Below are 17871 nucleotides of genomic sequence, written 5' to 3' on the forward strand. Positions count from 1 at the left end.
TTGAAAACTGTCATTATATCATGGATCTCTTATTCAAGGGTCCAAGTTTAAGAATAATTTGTTTGGAAAGTATTTCTTAAAAGGAATATCTGTTCATAATTGTAAAGTTGTAGACCTCTGTCACAGCCATTTTTTAAAATCATGTCTCCCCTCTGCCCTCTCTTCTTCCCCCCCCCACCCCAAAACCCAAAAAAACAAACCCGAGTTTATTTTTAAAACAAAGTAAGCCTTGGAATGCAGGTGCTTAACTGTGTATTTTACTAGCCTTCGTTGGGCACAAACTCTAGCTTTGTTACATGGTAACTTGATGCTTTGTAAAAGTACATGCTTGCTTGGTTTGGTAAGGCCCCGTTCGCTGGTGGATTTTCACTTTTGCAGCTCCACACTTTAGATCAGGGGTGGGCAATTTTTGTGGGCAATTTTTTTGGGTAGAGGGCCGCTTCCCAAGTTTTGGCAAGCCATCAAGGGCCCCAAGGGCTCGCCCCGATGACTTTCCATAAACAGTAAACAATGGTGATAGTTCCTTAGTGACCTGAAAAGTGGGGAATATTGCTTGAGTGGGGGAGCAGAAGAGAATAACTCGTGTCTCTCTCCTGTCCTGGCTGTGAGAGTGGTGTTTGTGTGACACAGTCATAGGAGTGTCAGGTTTATGGCCTACCATTGTCAGCCCCAAAGGATTGTGTCCAGTATTGCTGATCTCATGGATTCTTCCTTATGCATCTCAAATTCCCAGATGTGTTGCTATACTGGGATTATAATTCTGTCCCTTGGTCTATATAATTGCTGAAGACATGCTAATGGTTCTTCTCAGCATCATGCTGCATGAATTCAGAAATGGGGAACTGGTAACATCAAGATCTTTTCTCTTCTGCTCCCAGTACAGGGGAATGAGGGGAAACTTGTTGCCCTGTTTATCTGGGAATTAGTATGCCCTCCTTATCAGAAATTCTCCACTTCAAGAGCATTCTTGCCCTTCCTATTCCTTTTGTTTTGCCCTGACCTGTTCCATGCTGCAGAGGTAAAAATTGGTAATCCAGAGTGATCAATCCGCTTTGAAGCCAATTCTGTAATGCCATATCCATATTGTAATGGGGGTCTAGTTTCTTGCCTCAGTACTTGCGGTTTTCATCTCCATCTTCTCCCTGTTCCATGTGCTGTATTTTCTGTGTTGAGCATCTCTTGTCCTTGAAATATCAAAACTTCCAAGGAGATTTGTACCCAGCCATTCCTTAATTCAGTGCCTAAAACTACATTAATGCAATGTTAAATTGAAGGATTTATACATGCAGGTACTCAAATCCAGAGTTAAGGTTCCCACAGCAACTGTAATGTTGCCCCTTGTGTGTACACATTGCAGGATGAGCTGCTTTTAAGCAGTTATGTAATATTGGACTTTATCATGTTGGAGTTAATGCAGTACAATAAAAAACTCCACTTGTCTCTGCCGTTGTAGGTGCAAGGTGGCGTACAGCCCAAGAGTGTGAATTCTGTCCAGAACATCATAGCCTAAGGCTGTAACTGCCTCTTTTTTGAATGAGCCATCATTGTATCCCACTTTCAAATTGCACTCCCTGGAGTGGAACCTGTCACAAAATATTTTAAATGAGGTGCTGGTAGGCTTACAGTGGAGACTGAGAGTGGGAAACTTGAAATCTAACGTGATGATGGCTGGACTCGGTGGGCAAACATCTGATCATGGTGGGAGGAGCTAGGAAGGCAAGGTAACAGGAGTACAATCGATGGCAGCACTAACCGTTTTGGAGAGAGCAATTATACCGTTTCCCCTGATGCACAGGCTATAGGGCAGATTATTGCAGCTTGAAATATAGTGTATTCTGTTTAAGTGCATAGCCTGGGGACTGCAAAAACATTAGGCACTTGCCTTCAGTCTGTACTTACCCCAACTCCTGGTAAACAATGCTCATTAACTACAGGAACCTCCTGCATTAAGCTTTTTGCACCTCATTAAAGCTCCTGGCCTTGATTTGCAGTGCACCTTTTGCCTCTAATAGCAGCTTCAGAATCGACAGGTCTTAGTCGGAAGTTCAGGGCTGTTTTAGAAGCCTTGACATTGAGGGCTGCTAGCCAGTTTGACCAATTATGCATGTAAACAGAGCACAGTTAGGTTACACAGTAGGCAGCAAGGAGAGTTCCTGTGCACTGAAGTGGATTTATGTACTTCATTGATATCCAGGGCACTAATATCTTTTGTATTGTAAGCAATAGGTAACAAATACAAGACTGGCATTGCGTTGTGCTGTTACGCAAATTATTGCACTTACCTGGTATTTGTGTATGTGGAGTACACAGAAGTAGTATAGCTACAGAAAAATCAGGAATTAACATTCAGATGCATAAATGTGATCTTTAAACTTTCTAGATCAATAGCTTTCAAACTTGGCAAAGGTAATGTTTCTTATTAAGGACAAGCCATGAGCTGAGTCTGAGGAGAGTTTCTCTATTGCAGTCTTCGGCTGATTTCTTATTTGATGGAGATGGCCTCTATCTCTAGCCTTTTTTTGATGCTCCCAGGTGAGTTGCTCTTGAGGGCTCCCAATCCAGCAGTTGTCTGGAGGGGGAGTTTGGTGTTTGAGGAAATGAAGGGATAAGGAATAAGGGTAGGATGCATGATGATACTGGGGGAGCAGGCTTTTCTGAGGGGGGCAGGGCCTGGAGCAACTAACTGTTAGGATCAAAAGGGTGCAGGTGTACAAGGATTGATCAAGGGAATGCCTAGGCTGTAGCTGAGGTGAGCAGAAGAAAGTGCAGCTGCTTTCTTGAGTATACAGTAAGTAGTAGTGACGTCCTGTCCTAAATTGGTGTTCTAATGTTGGTGTGCTCAGTTCTATAGCATCACAAGGCAGCATGACAGAGGTGCCACTATGTTGTGCTTGCAGAATCTGAAACAAGAGCTTAGAAGCATGAACTACCCACTTGCCTCAGTGGGGGCTAATTCCAGTGTCAATGATAATTTTTGTCATTTAAATTATTACCTTTTTAAATTGCTCATCAAAGCTGGTAGAAACAAAGTTTGAGGGCAGAGGAAGATGATCATATTATGGAAATAAGGGGATATCTGCTCTATTTTAGTACTGTGAGCGAATGAGGAAAAGTGCGGTTCCTTTCTCAGCATCTCGGCTAAGAAAGTGCTACATTCAAGGAGCCTGCGCAGTTTCTTAGGCTTTCCTAAGTAGGTAGGGACCTACCAAATTCGTGGTGGCTGCCCGGAAATGTCTTGGGCAGAACATGGGGCCCGTCAGCCCTTCCACGGATGGAGCGCAGTGCCCCGCATGCCTTGGATTGGCTGAGGGCCCTGGTGGCCCCACCCTTTGCTGCTGGTTGGCTGTGAGGGGCATTGCCTGAATTTTGCAAAATCATGAATTTGGTAGGTCCCTATAAATAGGTGGTCATCAAGGACCAGAATCCCAGTGGGGTTGTATGAACCTCACCAGGGGAAGCCAGTTCCAAGCAGCCCAGAAAGGCCATAAATCTATTTGTACCTAAAGAGGCCCAAGAAGACATTGAGCATCTATACTGTCTGCTTGTGAAGTGTCTTTGGTTGGAGGAGCTGATTTTATGGCTTTAACTTGGAAGAATATCACCACAGTATTCTTGCCATTATGAACTGTGTGTGGCTAAATTGACATTAGCTGCATAATAACTGTCCACATGCATACTTGGACCAAAAGAACGAGGTAGGCTTTAGGGCACTGACACAGTTAAGGCGAACAATTTTATGTGTAGACTAAGTCTTTTCTGGTTTTTAGGTAGACAAGCGCTGCACTTTCATTTCTGATTAGAGGCATTTCCCATGAATCACGTGGTACAAAGGGTCATTTAATTCTAAAGGCTTTTTAAAGGGCAGGATGCCGACTAGGATTTATATGGATTCTACCTTGCTGAATATTCGTTGGTATATGAAAGGTTAAAAGCAAAGGCAGCAGTCGTAGCGGGCAATTTGATCAACACTTCTTTCCTCCCATACTCTGAGAGAACTGAAACCACCAAAGACTAGGGGGGACTAATGGAGCGAAGGGCCATATTGTTGCTAGATTCTTGACAGGAGAGCACTGGATTCATAGCTCTGATCTCGGAGAGATTACACCATTGGTAGGTAATTTTCTCATTTCTCCCAGCCATGCACAGGGCTCATACTGAGTGCTCATGAGAGGACTGCCTGCATATTTTGGTTAGGATTTCTTTCATTTGCTCTCTGTGGAGGTGAAGCCCTTACCTAGGACTACTAATGATCTCTGGTACCGGCAAGAGGAGTGCCAGCTTGTTTGCCAGGAGGAATTGAAACTTGTGGAAGAGGTGATATCTTTTATTAGACCAACTAGATATTTGCAAATAAATGTATTTCATTTACTTGCAAGCTTTTGGGCACACTCACCCCTCATCAGGCATAGGAGAGAGCAGAGATTGTAAAAGTTCTCCTAGGTGGAAATGAAAATTCATATTTCACATGCCAGCTCACTTCTTAATACTTCATGTCCTTTTCCTTCCTGAACTGCCTTTTATTTGCCTTGTCTTCACTGTGAGGAGAGCTGACTTTGAAGCCCTGTTTTAGATTGCCTGGAATTATTTCCCTCCCCCCCAGGCCCTGAGCTCATCAGCGTTAGCACCCAAGGGACAGGAAACCCAACTCTGCTGCCAACCTGGGTCTTAGCAACATGCTGCTGCTCATGTCACGTCCCTTTTGTTTGTCCTTTCACAGAGGGTGTGGCTTGCACCAGTGAAAAGTGCAAGTGGTACACTAGGGTTTTGAAAGTGCAAGTGAATGGCTATCCATGCCTCTGAACTTTTCCCCAGACTCTGCTGGCTCCCTGAAAAGAACAGCTGGAGTTTCATGGCTCCTAATTAGATATGTAAATGCTGATCTGTAAAACACAAACTGTAGTTTTATTTACACTCCTTGGCTAATGTCCTAAGCACATCAGAAGCATTTACCTGAAATAAAGTCCTTAAATTAGCTCTTTCCAAGTGGGGGGCAGGGGAAGGGGGGAAGAGCTGAAAAAATGTTGTTCATTTTGCTTTCCTTAATACAGCAGTGTGCATGTGCATGTAGTTATATCCACAAATCTACATTGAAAGAACATTATTAATGTCCCCAGGCGTGGAGGTGCCACTTCAGCCCCATGCACAGCTCTTGGGCACACTGGGAGCTGTAGCAGCATGGTGGCTGGACTTAGCTTCCCTGCAACCCTTGTGGCGGCAGCTCACTCCTGGCCTCCCTCTTCGGCTGCCACTGCCAGTGTCACTGCTGCTGCCCTGCTGCTTGGGCACGCTGACCTGTCTACCCCACACCCACTGCTGGGGGCACCGGACAGAGCAGGCAGGCGGGTAGGTGGCGTCTCTTTGGAGACCAACCTGGGAGCCCCATGGGCATGGCATGCTTGGCCAGACAGACGAGATGGGGTCATGGGTCGGAGTGGGGGGGGCGGGTGCAGGAGGGAGTGGGAATCAACGTCTGGTAATGGAAAGAGCAGAGAGCTGGGGCTGGGATCGTAGGGTGGTGACAGCGCAAAACCAGGGTTCAGAGTAGAGCTGCAATATGCTCCCCACATGTCCATCTGATGGGCACCATGGAGACCTTTCATGGCTGACTCCTCTGGCCAGTACCCCAGTGGTGGGTACAGGGCAGTCGGGCCTTGGGCCGGATAGGATCTCCCTGTCCCTCCTCCCCCGCCACCCCTCAATTCCCCTGCTACCGAACCACGTTGTGTAAACAGCTGTGAAGTGGGGGCTGGATCAGCATCCCCCAACCCAGATAATTGCCCACTCCTCCTATAGTAGCTGACTGCTTCACAAGCATTTAATGAACACCTATATGAGGAGCTGAGACAGAGGGGATAAAGGTTGTGTGCTAATTAGATGTGTACTGATACATTGGTCCATATCAGATCAGCACTAATTAAAAGGAAAATTGACACTATTGGCAATCAACTTTTTTGGCTGGTGTAGCCGATAATGTCACTGACAAATGCCACTTGCATGCGCGCAGCACGTACATGGTCAGGAAGGCCGCCTGGCAGTTTGGAGAGCAGTGTGCGGCTGGTAAGTCTGTGGTGGGGGGAGGGAAGGAGCTGGAGGGCACAGATTGAGGCCCCCATAGTGAGGGAGGGAGTGGGGCAGGGGCAGCCGCTGCCTGGGTGGGATGGGGCGTGGGATGGAGCCGTGGGGGGGGGGGGAGGGGGCTGCTCCTGCTGTTGCGTGCACTCCTGGGAGAGGCATGGTGGGACGTGAACCCCCCAGATTTGTGTGTGGGGGGAGGGTGGGCTGCCCACTGTGGGCTCGGGGCCAGGGGCTGCACTGGCCTCTTCCTGGCGTGGGGGCTGGGCTGCAGATGGGTTGGGTGGCGGTGGTGCTGGGAGGGGGTTGCCCCAAAATTTGCTGTAGCCTGCTCCCTGTTCCAGTTTCTTTTTGCCTATACAGTCCTTTTTCCCTTCTTCAGGTTTCTGATCCAATTTGTTTCTTCTTTGGGAACCTCATCTTATATCAGTCTCCACTGCCTTTACTGGGTGACCTGATGTCCTATTCAGTCTCTGTTTTCTTTCCTTCCCCCAACCCTTCCTATTCCTTTCCCAATCTCAGCAGGCTTCTAGTCCCTATCTATTCCTTTCTCTTTCTCTAGTCTAACTTTCATTCTCTCTGCATTTAAAATCATGTGGCTTCCTCCTTCACTATTCTGGAATTTCTGGAGGTGCTGTCATTGAGATTATAGGAGAAAGGGGTCCCTTGCTTTCAGTTCCAGTTCCCAATCTGGGACAGCCATTATAGGGGAAAATCTAGCTGTGCCAGTGTTGCCGAATCCTGAAAGAGGACATTTACCAGGTAAACCTTAAAAACCCCTTACTATTATTGCTTGATAAACCTTCTCAAGTCATCTAGTGACATAATTGGTAATTTATAAGTATTACACAAGATATAATATATTAAGGATCCTGTATTAGTTTGTTGATGTTTTGACAAATGCTATCACTAGGAATCCCCCAGAGTCTCTGTATAGTGACAAAAATCACTACGTTGTTAACATTGGGCTATGCTGTAGTCTTTGAGCTGGAACATGTTTACTAACTGAATCACATGCAACAAGTTTGAGGGCATGGAGGCTGCTTAATTGTTTACTTTGTAGATTGTGCATACACAGAGACATCAGCACTTGAAGTTGTGAAAGTCTGTAATACCCTTCTTGGAAATAAGTTACGAAAATATAAGAATCCTGCTCTGAGTATTTTGAAAGCTTTTGACTTGGTCAAATTTGGGAGGATTTTAGTGGGAACAGAAAATACCATTTTATATAATATATATAAAAGCCTTTGTCTGTCTGTCTGTCCATAACACTTTATTCACATTGGTTGGCTGACTGAAGCCACCAATCAGAGTGCTCCAAGAGCATTGGGACAGGAAGTGGCGGTGCAGCGGAGTGCTCCCATGACGGCGGGGACAAGGGATGAAGTAACAACACAGTCCCTCTGCCCCCTCCCCCAGAATGGAAAGCTGTAGCGGAAGTGGTATAAGCTGGGTATAATTAAAAGCAGCTTACAAAAGGGTCCTATATATTGCAAAATGCCAGGCAACCTTGATATTTGGTGGCATGAGAAGCTCTGTTAGTAGTAGTAATAGTAGTAATAATAATAAACAACTCAAAATAAAGCAAAATAAAGTCTGTCATATATACTTCTTTCTCTGGGCAAGGCTGAGAGATGAGATGCAGGACAGTTCTTACTTATGGTTGGTGCTCATGTGATGATGCAGGAAAGAATGATGGACAGTAAAGGTCAGGGAGGACTTTGTAGGGCTGGAGGGAGGATGGGATGGGACTATATCTTTAGAAGTAAGTAAAGGCCTTGTTTTATGATGAACACAAATATGCCAGACCATGGCTGAGAGAGCTGAATAATTCTGGTGCCATAATCTACAGATGAAGCATGCTTCCTACCACTTTCACTTGTCTGAACTGCTTCTGTTTACTTCTTTTTCTATGGTTTCCTGCCTGTTTTTTTGTTTTTTTCTGAAGGTGGCAAGAGAATAACTTGAGGTTGTAGCACCTTCAGAAAAAAGGTTTAACCCCTTTATTTTAACCCCTTAAATGCCTCCATCTCAATTGGACTGGAGGTTAAACTCTATAATCTCTGAAGATAGGAAGCACTGTAAGGGAAGAAGGTATAGCAGCCTGGAAGTGCCCTGTTCCTCCAGTCTTAAGGTAGAGGGACTGCCCTGGAATAAGCCCTTGCAGCAGCATCTTCATGCTTCCAAGAGTCTGACACTTGCTTCTTTTAAACCCAACAGTCAATCAGTCCAGTTTCTAGTTGCTGTGCAGAAGAGGCAGCATATGCATACAGTCTCTCATACGGTATTTTCAGGAAAGAACTAGCCTGCTGAGAGTGATCAGCAATGAGAAACATCGTTGTTATTCCACCTTTGTTCCCTGTTCCTTAGGATGCATTGGAAACTTTGGAGATAATGTCCTGGTCTGCTACCAGAACCTAGGTCACCAGGGCTTCCTTAGCAGGAGTAGGTGGGGATGTCATCAAGAAGGCAGTGTTCAGGATTCTCAAGCCTCCTGTCACTGCTTCAGGGAACTGGGAAACAGAGCTGGAAAAGGAGCTTATAAAAAGGATAGTATGATGTTGCTGCCTGAGGTAACATAGGACTGGATTCAGTGACCCAGGATACCTCTTCCAGTTTTATATTCTTATGAGTGTGTCAAAGACCAAGAGAAAAACTGTGCAAAGATCCCACCATCATTTAATACATGGTGTATGACACTGCTTACTGTGGGAACCTGCCCTCGGTCATGCTCTGAAGATATTTCAGATGAGAGAACTCTCTTCTCTCCAGCTTCAGCCTCCAGGGCATGTCTCATTCACTTCTGGAGCTTCTAACCCACACCTCTTTCACAAGAGCAGCTGCATGGCAGGCATAGATCCTCTGCTTGCTGAAAGAGTACTGTGATTCTGAGATGCTATGATATATTGCCAGCTGCCTCCTTCCAAACTTGGAGAAGTAGGCTCAGCTTTCAGGGGAAGGGAATGCGCTTCTGTTGGGGAGTGAAATCTCTCTGTGACACTGAGATGGAGGAAGAAATGTATGAGGGAAAACAACAAGCTTATGGAGGAAACAGAGAGCCTGTGGTGAAAGAGAGATAATGCCCCAAATTGGGACCAGGTTGACCAACCAGCTGCTCTGCTTTCCACTCCCTACCCTATCTACCATTATGTTGCCTGTCTGCTCCCCAGTCTGCCATGTGCCACATACAGAGGCTGCCTGTGACACTTGTCACAGGTTGGCCACCCTGACCTAGGTTGTGCATCTTGTGACAATGATTCTGTCAGTCTCAAAAAGACCATCTCTGTGGCTGAATCAGTCATTCATAGACCACTCCTTGAAAGACATGTTGGCAAGTCCATCCTTTCACAGCAAATTCGTGGTGGAAGGAAACTTGAAAAGTTTCAGCAGTTGCTAATGTATATAAAGACTTGACATTTTCTTCCATCAGAGCCCCGTATATGACCTCAGAGTATGGCTTCCAGTCCTCATGGAGCTGATTCAGAGATGCCAGTGGTATTACTTAGGCAAAAAACCACAATTCTAGGTATGGCAAGGCAAGGCTGTTTTATATGAATTGATACGGTCTTCAGGGAAAAGGGGATTAGGATTAGTTTGATCTTTCATACTATGTGCTACAAATAATCAAGACTGCATGTGATGTAGTATGTGACTGCATACTTGCCATCATAGTTAGAAATACAGAATTAATTTCCTGGATAAATCTAAACAAAGGAATGCTGGGATCCTGGATGGCTGATTTTAGCATCTGCTATTCTATAGTGGAGGTTCCCAAACCTTTTCTTATTGCATAGCCCCTTCCAGATTTACCAGTTGCCCCTACCAGCATATGGTTTATATTTTAACCCCTTGAATGCCAGTTATTATAATGAAAATTAAAGCCACCATTATACAATTTCTCCTGCTTAATCTCCAGAGATTTATTGCATACCGCCAGGGGTACACACTGCAGAATTTGGGAACCCCTGTCTTATAGTATTCAGTGTGAATTCTTCCAGCAACTTCTCTTCAATTGCCATACTCAAATGTGTCCAGCAAGCAGGAAGTAAAGACCATTAATGTATTTGTGGAAATTCCTATCACAGTTCTGGAGCACAAGAGAAACCAGAAGTCTACTCAGTTCAATTTGTTCAGCACAACAGGGAGCCTGATTCCACTTTTGGAATAGAAGGGTGAACTTTCTTTAAGATTAACTGTTTCAGGATGGGTTCTCAGCAATAAATCTTTTAGGTAACCGCCTTTGAGGAGACAGGTCTGCACGCCTTACATTTCCAGGACTCTTACCAGCAAATCCTGATTCCACTAGTGATCCCTTAATTTCATGATTATCAACAATACTAGGACCTTTAATATGGGTATTGCCAGTCAGTCATGCAGCAAAAGGAAGAGTTGTTGTGTGCATCCATATTTGGATGACTGGTCCATGCCAAGCTAAAGATAGCTGCCAGAATAACAACTATATGTGGGAACAACTTCTTGGAGGGCAGTGATTGGATCGTGAACAAGGGGAATCTATTGTCTGAAGGGGAGTTTGACTCGAGCTATAAGATCAGAGCTTGTATGTTCTTAGAAAGTTGTCAGTATGAGATTGCTACAGATTCTACTGTCTGTAGACACTGAGGTTCAGAATGGTACCATGTGCATACCAGTGGTCCCTTTGCAGCCATTGATCCCAGTGTTTGGGAACTAACGTGGGAAGCTGATGATCCCCAGTGGGAGTCAGGGAACTGTTCTTGTGCTGGCAGAAAAGCAGGCCAGGGTACTACAGACAACAGGGTGTTCTCTAGACCCTGATATATGGTAGAGCAGTGGTTCTTGCCCTTCTAGACTCAAGGCACCCCTTGGTCGGTTCTTAGTTTTTGCATGTTTTTTTGATTACAAAAAATAATAGAGCAGTTCTTCTGCTGCAAATAACTCAGAAAGACTACCACAGGTCAGAGCATAAAATCCCTAGGTGTGTTTTGTTTTCACACTGTGGCAACTTGGTTGAGAATCAATGGCACTATACCTTTGTGGTGGAGGCTATCAACCAAAACTGCACAAAGTTCCTTGAAGTTGTTTAGAAGCTGAAAGTAGTTATTTGGACTCTTCATACACCTCCCTTATATTTGGTGTTCAGTGTTCACATAGTCTTTTAAGAAATCATTAATTTGTTTTCCTCTAAGTTCATATGTCTCATGACTACAATTCTGCCCGCAAGGTGCTATTAATGATTTTCAACGAGGCAAAGGTTGTTCTTGGACCTCTAGTTGAATTTATGGGAAAGACAGTTACCATATTTCATTTGAACTTGGGAGATAGGTAGCCTCCAGTGCCATGTTTTTATTCATTCCTGGACATCAGTGAAACTCTTTTTGAATTTATCTTGACCAGAAGACCAACTTCACATACATTCTGTAAGGGTTTATTCATTTTGCTTTGAAGATCTGCTCTAGCGTGATGATAGTAGTTTTATGATGTCTGATAAACAGCAGTGATTTTCCTCTGAACATTTTAAATCTTCTGAAGCATGTAGTGTAAAAACAAGTGAAAATAAACGTGGGAGAATAACATCTAAATTATAGTTCATGCCCATAATTGGAAATTGACAAATGAATGTATTTTGGCCTCCCCTATTGTTTCCTATCTTCCCTCACTGTTGTTACCATGGTCTCTTCCCTACCTCCCTGTTGGAAACCCATATCAGCTTGGAGCCAGCCAGTAAACCTAGCAGGTTCAGTGGTGCAGTAAGGAAGATCTCTTTCGCTTAAGATGAGGAAACATGGCAACAGTATTTAGTGGAAGTGGGAATGGCAAAGCCCCCTGCCTTCTATATCCCCACAGAGCCATGATTTTGAGCATGTAAGGTTTGCTCGAGCCAATCTCTCAGTAGCACTAAGGGACAGCTCTGAGGTGCATATGTAAAGGGATATTAACTGCTAAGGGAGGCAGCGTGATAAAGAAGGGATGACAGGGATATGTCCCTATTACGTCCGTTTCAGCTCTTTGGGCAGGAAGGTGCAATGTAGGCGACTGGTGATGGTGACACTTTGCAAGGAGTGGGTGGGAACTGGATTTTAAAATTTGGCATTTGGGAGATTTTCCTGCTGCTAGAGTATATGATGCCTTTGCAGAACTGGAGAAGAGAGTGGGGGTGGGCAGGCTTCACTTGACAGCAGTTGGATGCTTTTGCATGGAGTTCATTTTGTGTACTTGCTCTTATTTGTGTGCATGTATCTGTCTGTGTATGCATACAGTGTATGTATAACTACTGTTTTTAAAGTAATCTGGGGGTCTTTAGATGTGTTATAGAAATACAAGTTGATCTGATGCTTTCTCTTGGCACGTGGGGTGTGGTTCTCCTATGCAGCTGTTTGGCTGCTGGGAACAGGTGTGTTCTCTGCTCTCCTGCCATCCTCCATTGAACAGGATGATTGCAGTGTTTAATTTAAATTTACTTTTGTAAAAAAAAAACAAAAAAAACAAAAAAACAAAAAAACCCCTCAAAAACTATATATCCAGCATATAAATGTCTAAGTAGAACTGAGCACCTTGCTTCTCTCTCTCTCCTTTCTTCTGCTCCTCAATGACAGCTCAAGTTACCAGCAAGCTCTGGAAGCTATAAAATGTACTGCAATGGAAAGCAGCTGGTTTGCACATGCATCTTCAGCAGTAGAGCAAGTGGTTTATTTTTGAGAGAGGCTTTTCTCATGTTTGTGATTCTTGGGCATTGTACAATGGGCTTCTGCAACCATTTGTCTTATATGTGTGTTTGCTGATATGTCCCTTTATAGCTTACTGCTTCTTTTGTTCCTCACGATCAAGAGACACTATTAAAAGCCCATTGCCAATCTGCAGCATGTTTGACTATAGCTGGGACTCTCTCCCCTTTAGGCTTTCCCTTCAATCAGTCATGGGGCAATCCAGTCCAGTTTTCTAGAGCTAGATTAACAGCTGGCCAGGACAAGCTAGCCAGGCTTTGATGAACTTTAGACTCCTTTTTTTGCTGTTTTTGAGTAGCAGCACCTCTGCTGTATCTTGTTCCGCAGTTACAGGACTGAAACTGGTCATGCTGTGCCATCCTCTGTATGAATCCTGGGTTGGCACAGGGCAGCCCCTCATTGTTTAACTGCACTGATGGGAGTGCAGGCACTGTGGGCTCAGATGTAAAAACAAAAGCTGCTGTTGATTTAATCCCATTACATCGTGTTGATCTCTCAACCACTGGACTCTTAGTAGGATTCCAGTTTTAATCCTGTAAGGATCAATCTAGACTGTTGCTCTCTCTATCCTGATCCTAAATCCCCCTTTAATCTTGTTAATTATGCCAAGCCTTTTTCCTGAGCACTAACATAAATACATTATGCCTTCATACTGCCTTCTCTGGCCTGGGTTTTTCCCTTTATTCTCACATAGATGAGGAATTAGGCATTTCTTGAGGCAGACTTTACCAGTACAGTAGCTCCATGTCAGCCCACTGTGACCCCAGTTTTACTTTCTCATATATGCGTGTGTTGTTGGCAGTCTTGGGCTAGAACCGTATCGGGATGCTCTGCCTTCCTCCTTTCTGGGAAGCTTTCTTTTCCTTTGTCTTTTGCTGGGGCATTACCTGGAGGAAGGGTTGGTATTGGAAAGAAAATGGGGATCTGAAGAGAAGGGGCTTTTCCCAAATGAAAGGAATAGCCTGGCATCAGGAACTGCTATAGAGGAGAGAAACTTTGTGAGTTCAGGCGAATCTGGGAATGAGAGAGTCTCTGGAAGAAGCTCTGAGTAGAAGCGTGCCTGGGACTGTACTTGGGCACCTGCCCCACTATGGAAAGGATATGGATAAGTTGGAGAGAGCCCAGTGGAAGGCAACGAAAATGATTAGAGGGCTGAGGCCCAAGATTTATGAGGAGAGGCTGAGGGAACTGGGCTTATTTAGTCTGCAGAAGAGAAGACTGAGGAGGGACTTGATAGCAGGCTTCAAATACCAGATGACAGAACAAGAAGCAATGGTCTAAAGTAGCAGCAAGGGAAGTTTAGGTTGGCTGTTAGGAAAAACTTTCTCACTAGGCGGGTGGTGAAGCACTGGAACAGGCTACCCAGAGAGGTGGTGGAATCTCCTTGGTGGTTTTTAAGGCCCTGGTTGGGAAGATCTGGTTGGGGGATACTCCTACTTCGAGCAGAGGGTTGGACTAGATGACCTCCCCAGGTCCCTTCCAACCCTAGTTTTCTATGATTCTATGACTTGCACGGTACAGAGATCTCAGGATGACACCTTCCAAGGGTCTAGCAGGAATCCAGTTGCTTAAATTAGCTTCTTGCTTTTGACATGTATTTGGTGTCTTAAAATAACCCCAGAAAAAGAGAGAAATGAGCATTTGGACTTGGGGCTCTTTATTTTCACACTGCACCACCAGCAGGCTGCAAAGCTCTATGCTCCCTTTTTCTGTGTGGTGCATAAGGCCAATTTCTTGCTGTGACTATCTGCTTTTGTCACTTGCCATGACAGAAGCTAGTCGTGCTTAAAGTATTCATCTTTGATGTTTTCTATGCTGTAAAATAAAAACAAAATGAAACAAAAAGCCCCCCCAAAATCCTTCCTACATTTGTTGTAACTTGATTGCGAGCTGATGGTTTATTTCCAGAATGGGTTTGTCCTGGTGTCCTTATTGCCCTGCCAAATCCATCTTCACCCATCTGGAGCCCTGCTGTTCCAGCCTCTCACTTTCCATTCTTGTCATTGCTTCTCCATCCTAAGCAGCAGAATCTCCTATTATTTTCATCCTGCAGCCAGGTTCCCACCTCCCACTGATTTGCCATGGGACCTTAGCCTTGATCTCCTTCCTTCCCGCGAATACAGTTTGCAATGAGAGCCTTCCAATGTGAGAAGCCTGTGTAATTCCATTTTAAATGAAACAAAGTGAAAGCTCTCTTGGACTGTGAAAGGCATTTTATTTTCTGGCTCCATTTCTGTCTTTGAATTAAAGGATTCCTGACACTTAGTTTTTGGGAAGAAGTATTTAGAGCCGTGATAGGGGAAGGCAGTCGTTTTAAGCAAATGCGAGCACAATCCCAGCAGTGTTAGGGTTAAGGAAATTGCATGGAGGGGTGACATGGTGACTGTGTTCCATATTTTTTGTGTGTGTTGCCAGTAGCGAGAAGGGGGAAACTTTGATTTCTAATCCGCTTTGGAGGAAGCTCCGTATCAGGGCTGCACAGAAACATCCAGTCAAGCAGCTCCTTTATCATAAAGGGGATTTTAATTAAAACTGTTCTCGCATCATGAGCGGAATGAGCGTCAGTGCCAGCCAGCCCTGTACTGGGCATTTATCTCCTTCAAACCACATTACCAGTAATTGCTGCATTAAATCAAAGTCAAGGGAGATTACAGGTCTGAATTGGGCAGGCGGCCGGTGCCAGTGCAGGGAGCTCCGGGCTGCTGAGTCGCTGATATGGGAACCCCTTCTTCCATATGGGGTGAAGAGTCGAAGAACTGCTGGATCCCAAGCAGCCCTCTGTGCTCACAGGGCAAGATTTGCTGTCATAAAGCTGAGAAGAGTGGCAGGCTTCATGCTTTGGGCACCCTGCTGGCATTTTGTCTTAACTTTTTACGTTTAATCCATTTACAGGGATAGTATTAATCGCTACCCCACTCCCTCACACCCAGCCTACCTCAAGATGCACTAGAGGCATTCTGTCCTGCTCATCCTACATATAATCCTCGCCTCAGTATCTGAATGCAAGAAGAAATCTTTTGCCTCTTCTGCTGGTTTGTCCCTTTCCTCCCCGTCTAAGTCCTGAATAAAAGTAGGCGCTTGAATTTGTTGCGTTTTCCTGCCTTCATCTCACCTAGGAGAGTATCTCTTCTTCTGTGTATGCCTTCCTCCCTGCCCCTCTAGTGCAGGGTGGAAAATCTTCCTTTAGCCTGTGCTTCCGTCCGCCAAGAGCAGCTTCTTAACTTGTTTCCTTGTTTTTGATTGAAGTGGTTTCAGGGGTTTTGAATTCTAGACCCAGATGTTTCCCCCACTTCTTGTCCTTGTGTCCAGACCATAACTCTCAGCTCCGTATACCATCTCATCATTGTCTGACTGTTAATTCTAAATGCTTAAAATATTATGAGGTGGGACCGAGGAATAAATTTATCACTCTGATACGTGTAACCTGTGCCCTGATTAGGGGTTAAAGGTCTGTGTAGTAGTAAGTTTGAAAACTGTAGTCATGGAACAGCTGGACTCTTTTTTTTTTTTTTTTTTTTTTTTGAGCTACCATTGGTACTGTCTTCATAGTCCTGAAGAAGGATGGCTGAGGAGCAGTCTTTGCAGAAAGTTCTCCTTTTCATTTCAGTTTTCACTTCCCCTGCTTCCATACTGGTGCTATCTGTACTTGGTCCTGGTTCACTGCAGGTATATAAGGACAATCTGGTAGAAACCACTGCTCTCTTTCTTTCACCTACAAGTTCCTTTTGCCATGTTTGATTTTTTTTTTCCCCCAGGGTTTGCTTTCTAGGTGACTGCTCTCAGTGTGTGCTATCATCTCTGAAGAAGGTCTCATGATCAAGTTTGAATTCAGAGTCTGTAGGGTGCGAGAACGCTGTAGCTGGATCTATCTGCTGCGGTAATTTAGCTGCAGACATCTGGGCTGTTTTAGTGTCTTAAGACTTGAAGGAGCTTCCTGGAAGAAATATAATGCTGGGGAGTCCTTTAAAACTAAAGCCTGGAGGGCCTGCATCACTGCAGTTTTTCCTTGAACTAAACTTAATTATTGCCCCACCTTGACTTTGGTCCATGCACCCCTAGCTGGATTAGGTATCACTTTAAACTCAGGCTAGCTGGCCTTTCAAAAAGTATTTGCTGATGGCCCTGTCCTGCTTATGCTTAAGCTATTAATGCAGTGGGGATGCAGCTGTTTTGTTCTAATCCAATCACTTTATACCCGGGGTGTCCAAGTTGTGGCCTGCAGGCTGGATAAGGCCTGTGGAGCCATATTATCCTGCCTGTGGGCCTGTTGAGCAAGCAGGGCAAGTAAGGGCGGGTCCCACTGCTGAATTCTCAGGTAGGGAGCCACACTGGGGATGAGTGGTGACAGTGCAGGAGTGAGCAGTGTGGTCCTTAATCCTTTTTTACAATCTTGAATTTTCCCTGAGCCTGATGAAGGGCACGTGAGGCCGAAAGCTTGAAGAAACAGATTTTTTTTGCAATTTCTCAGTTGGTCTAATAAAAGGTATCATTTTGGAACCAAGAGTTCTAGATTTTTGTATTCATTAATCCCTGCAGCTCAGGACCTGTAGCTGTTAACACCCTATTACCAGAGATGGATTCAGATCCAGGCTGTGAGGCTCCTCACAGTCTGGATTCATCTTGTGAGGAGCTCTATGATCCAGATCTTGCCATGGGAGGGGGCAAAAGAGTTTAACACCCTTATTTTATATTGCTCTAATGCTAATTTGCAGTTTGGATGGCATCCTTGTAGCTGGGCTAATTCAGGAACTGTATGGATAACTGGAACCTAGCACTGCAGTGCAGACATACCCGTAGTCACAGAATATACGAGTAGGAGCTTGCATGTGACCTTCAAGAAACCATGCATGAAGTTTTTTGTCCAGGGAGAGGGACTGTATGCAGTGTAGATTCCAGGTTAGGATTCTAGGGTGAATTTTAACGGACAGTCTGGTGGCAAACCCATCTTTTAGTAACTCTCCATTGCTACTGTAGAGAAACTTACCATGGTCCCCCGTTCTGGAAACTAGGAAAGCAATGAAAAATTAATGCACAGTAATTTTGAACTTAATTTGCTTTTGTATTAAAATTCTTGCTTGAGTTCCCTTTTTGGGAAGGT

General features: G+C 44.7%; 1 protein-coding gene across 14 annotated transcripts in view; it reads left to right on the forward strand.

Moving 5' to 3' along the window:
* Window positions 1–17871, forward strand: part of RBFOX2 (RNA binding fox-1 homolog 2) — a 258241-nt gene that overhangs the window by 109850 nt on the left and 130520 nt on the right. The gene's annotated exons all lie outside the window — the stretch shown is intronic.

Source organism: Crocodylus siamensis, chromosome 4 (genome assembly GCF_052110815.1).
Source record: "Crocodylus siamensis isolate JL-2025a chromosome 4, ASM5211081v1, whole genome shotgun sequence".
Taxonomy (NCBI): Eukaryota; Metazoa; Chordata; order Crocodylia; family Crocodylidae; genus Crocodylus; species Crocodylus siamensis.